This window comes from Phyllostomus hastatus, unplaced genomic scaffold (genome assembly GCF_019186645.2).
Source record: "Phyllostomus hastatus isolate PE091 unplaced genomic scaffold, TTU_PhHast_1.1 phas_contig_86, whole genome shotgun sequence".
Taxonomy (NCBI): domain Eukaryota; kingdom Metazoa; phylum Chordata; class Mammalia; order Chiroptera; family Phyllostomidae; genus Phyllostomus; species Phyllostomus hastatus.
In genome coordinates this window covers 27186662-27191859 of record NW_025333977.1, presented here as the reverse complement: position 1 = coordinate 27191859, position 5198 = coordinate 27186662, and positions in this window count along the sequence as shown.

Below are 5198 nucleotides of genomic sequence, written 5' to 3'. Positions count from 1 at the left end.
TTTCTATTAAAATGGTTTCCTGGGATCCAGAAGAGGAAACCTGCCACATCAAGCTTTTTATTTTCTTTCCTCCCCTTCACCTCCTCCAACCTCATTTGGACCCTTTTTCTTTTCTCCCTGCTTTGCTATTATTACCCAGGGGATCTCTTTCTGAAGGTGTTCAGAGGAAAACAATTCCTGGACTGGCTTGGGAAACAAAGCATTACGTGACTCTAACTCAATCTCAATTACTGTTTGGCACTATATTTTATGAGTGAAATATGCAATAAAATAGCAATTTCTAAGTGTAACTAGCATTATATAATGCAATTATTCATTACAGAAAGTTGTTGTTTATGTATCACCTAAGCTATTGATTAGTATGAATAAGGCAGTGTAGGGGAAGCCATAGTAATCGATCATTATTTAAAGTGGTTAATCAAATATCTCATTTGTTTCCATGAATTTTCCTCCAGGAATCATGCTCGTACAAGGTACCAATGGACTATAACCCAGAGCCGCATACCAACACTAGAACAGAATCTAGCAAGAGAGGCAGAGAGATGGCTTTCTCATTCTATTGTTTAAATGCTGGAAAAGGCAATTCAAGCAGAGTAAACCATATTTTTCTTCCACACACCCATCCTCACTTTGCTTCCTTCCCTAATAATCATAAGCTGAAACCACTTAAGGATTACAATTATCCATCATCATTATCGCCCATATTATGACGAGGCTGCTACCCTTGCAAACTATGCTTCTGAGAGATTTTTGTTTGTTTATTTTTTGCTTTATAGGCTCCTTCGGGCAGAATGGGGGCAGGGGGAAAAAAGAGATGGAAATTCAGTCAGGAAAACAATTAACTAGCACAGCTTCACTGCACAGTATCATCAAATCATACAGCAATTAGAGCTCTCTGCAAAGCCCCGGGTTTGCCTTCACGCGCATTTAAGGATGAAAACTGATATGTAGACTGAGCTGATGCTGCACTGAAAATGAAAAAATCAAAGAGGTAAACATTGTAAAATTTCATTCTCTGCCTAATCACAGTTCAAGAATGGTGATTTGGGCAAAGAGTGCTTTTAGTCTGTGCACAGGAAAATTCACCTTTTCTCTCTCAAGCCACGGTAGATTGCCAGAGAACTGTCTACCATTCTTTTTCCCCCACAATACATATAAAAAATGTTACTGTTTGGCAAAAAAATATATGGCACTTGTTGACTAATAAAGGGGTTATCTAACCTATTGTGCTTGCAGATTACCAAAGCCTGTATTGTTAGATCAAGGAAAGTAACAACTAAAGCCTTTCAAAAGCCAGATGACAGCGCTTTGAAAGGCAGGACAGACTTACCAACCATTGTCTTGTGTCTTGCCATTTGGAGAAATTTACCTTTATCTTATAAAAGTGCCAGCATAGATTACATAACCTGGAAAATGTGCATATTTTCTTCTCACTTTTTTTTTTCCTAATTGAATGCTTTCCCTTGGAAAGTTTTTGGTACAATAGGAGTTAATTTGTAATATTTATACAGCAGGAATTTCCCAGTACAAAGCAATTCACACAGGCTCATTTGTCCCTATGTGCCTCTGTAAGTGTTTCTGTCATTTGGCTATGGGTTTAAGCAAGAAATAAAGTGATTGTAAGATCTGCTTCCCTCGTTATTTTTAAATAGACTCTTTTAGGATCATTTTTGACTTACAGAAAGGTAGCCAAGGTAATACAGTTCCCATTATGCCCCTTGTCCAGCGTCCCCATATTTTACATCTTACATTACTATGGTACATTTGTCAAAACTAAGAAACTGACTTTGATAGATGGCCATTGACTAACCTCCAGACTTTACCGGAATTCCACCAGTTTTTGTGTGACTGTCCTCTATCTTGTTCCAGGCTCCAACCTATGGTGCCACATTGCATTGTATGTCTCCCCAGTCTCTCCTGAGCTGTGGCGTTTCTCAGTCTTTCCTTGTTTTTCACCACCGTGACTATCTTAAGTACTAGTCAATACCCTGCAGCATGTCCTCCAGTTAGAGTTTCTCTTTAGTTTCTCAGGAGATTAGACTAAGGTTGTATGTTTTTGGAACATATAACACAGAGGTAAAGTGCCTGAAGTGCCCTTCTTGTTGTTTCATATCAGGGGTATCTGACATCCTTACAATGCCAACAATGACATTAGCCTTCATCCTTAGCACATTAAGGTAGTGCTTGCCAAGTTTCTCCTTTCTAGGTTTACAATTCTCCCCGTCCCCTTGGTTATTCTTCAGAAGAGGGTCACTAAGTCCAACCCATAGTCAAGTGTGGTGGTGGGTGGAATGTCCTGGAGAGGGAAGTGTCTACGTATACTACGTGCGGGGGGGGAATATCCAGGAATTAGACTATAAGAGAGATTTGTCTCTTTTTCCCAATTTATCTATTTATTCAATCAGTTGCTTTCCTTAATTTTAAAATGAGACAGATCATTGAAATGATGAACATCTTAACTATACAAAAGACTAAGAAAATACTTTAAAGGTTTTAATTTTCAAAGACACATTAATGTTTCTGAGGCCTTTTCAATAAACCAAGTTTAATATTCACTTAATATGCCCGGGGAAAATGTACACATGACGTTATGCGCCCACTCTTGCACCACCACGAGAGCTTCATGTATATTACACAAATTAGGTTTATTTATCCCAATCTGCTTCTGAAGACAAGCAGCCACTTGAAACTTCAGCTGAAGCATTTTAGTTTAGCAAATATTCCAGTCACCTCTCAACCTTACTCAGTCACATGATTATCTCTGCAGAAAACAAAGAAGCAGGTGTTCAAACCCTTATCTGAAGGTTAAGGGTTGAGTGCTATAGGGTCTGGCACCCTACAGCACTCCATAGACAGCATGTGGGACATTTTCTGTGGCGGTGACATCCATCACAACTACTCTCTCTCTCACCATTCATTACTCATACCTTCACCAGACAGTTATTAAACACTTACTACGTGCCGAATGCTGTGCTAGATCTTGGGGCACCAAAGAAAAGAAAGATTACAATAACAAATAAGGATCTCAGGCCATACATATAGCAGGTCCTATGTGAGACACACTATGGGGTGCCAAGGGGGCACAGAGGAGGAAGTAGCCTGTCTACTTGATGGAGAAAAGAAGGAATGGCTGTGTAAAGATGCCACTGAAACTGGGTCTTAAATGCTGTATCTCAGGCACAATGCTGGGATATAGCAGGTAGGGGATGTCAGTGAAGCAGGGGCATCCAACCCGTAGCCCACAGGCCACATGCGGCCCAGGATGGCTATGAATATGGCCCAACACAAAATCATAAATTTACTTAAAATCGTTTTTTTGCTCATCAGTTTTCATTTGTGTCTGTGTATTTAATATGTGGCCCAAGAAAACTCTTCTTCTTTGAGTGTGGCCCAGAACCACCAAAAGATTGGACACCCCTCATCAAACCAAAGGAGAGTCTTGACCAAAGGCACTGCGAACTTTTATAAGAGTTGATGACACAAGATCACACACCTTCCAAAACCAGATGATCAAGGTTCAACTGTTTCTTACAGGATCCTTGGAGGAGTTATAGTTTCTTGCTCCTTTTAGTGGTTTAAAGAACAGAATAAGAGCGCAGGCTGTGAACCAAAGTGTTGCAGGTTCAATTCCCAATCAGGGTACATGCCTGGGTTGTAGACCATGACCCCCAGCAACCACACATTGATGTTCCTCTCTCTCTCTCTAGCTCCCTCCCTTCCCTCTCTAAAAATAAATAAATAAATCTTTAAAAAAAAACAGAATAAGACAGAGATTGTTTATTCTGTGAACATGCCAAAAGATTATAACTCACACCTCACCCAATGTAGAAAGGAAGAAAACAGAATAAAACACACATTTAACCAAAATTTATCAAGCTTCTCGTATCTCCAAGCACTATGCTAGCTACACTGCCAATATTCTTTCATTTATTGAGACAATTTTTATTATTATTATCACCATTTTATAGACAATGAAACTTAGTCTTAAAGGTTAATATGGCAGTTTACACATCTGGTAAGAGATGAAAAGTTCTGATTTTAATTGTTTGATTCACCCCTTCTGATTTTTTTTTGTTGTTGTTGTTGTTAGGTCAGTGGCAGATTTAATAAGCAAGAGGATTCACACACGAGGCTTGTATGAGGCAGCCACCCAGCACACAGGTGGCAATGAGTGGTGACACTTAAGGGTGAAAAATCAATGACCATAACAGGGTCTTTGAAAATGAATACCTGGAACTCTGAGACTAAGTTTGAACAAAATCACTACATTTTGGCTCAAAGCTGAGTCAAACACCTAAGATCTAAGGAGTATTGTTAAAGGAAAGAAGAGTGAGGAGCATGACTTTCAAAGAACAGAGCCAATGGGAATAAGAAACAGTGGCCATGTCAGAACAGGATGGGTGTCGAACGCTTCACGAATCAAGAGTTAAAATTCTGTCTGATAAGAAGCCAAAGTAAATGAGCACTGTGCTCAGATCTCAGAATAAAGGGCTGGTAGGAACAGGAGAAAAACTGCCCTTGCTGCCCCCAGATATGTGCGGGGCTAAGAGGGTCTGCTCCTTTTTGCCCAGGTGGCATGCCTTACTAAGAAACCGGGATATCCAATAGAAATGCCATCTACCTTAAAACAAAAAGTTGAGAATAAATAATATAAGGCAAAGAAGAACTAGAAGAAGCCATATATGAATATTTATATCATTTTTAAAGTGAAAAGGGACTTTTTAAGTAAAGATGGCTACTATAAAAACAACCCTTCTTTTGCCTCCTTAGTTTGTAACAAATTGAGAGATAGGCCCACAAGTCAGAGAGACAATGAATATTTTCAACAATAAAGCAGATATCAGAAACATAGCTTAAGTCAACAATGACAATGGATCTGCTAATACTGTATCCCAGAACTTGACTTTCTCAGTTACAAGCACTGATAAGCATGTACAGGCATTCCCTTTGGAGGACCACCCAAGATGACAAAGATCAGAGGACGTGTGCTATTTGCAGAAAGGGGACAGATTCAAGGAGAAGGATAAAGGAGCTTATTCCTTCCCCCAAATTTACCACTCAGGTAGGTGTAAGTCCAAAGAGAGGCCAAGTGTGTTACTCCAGTGGAAGTCCCACCCCATGGAAAATATGAAGAGTAAAGAACACTCTCCCAATATGAAGCACAACACCAAGGCATAATCCATAAAGAACAGAATGAA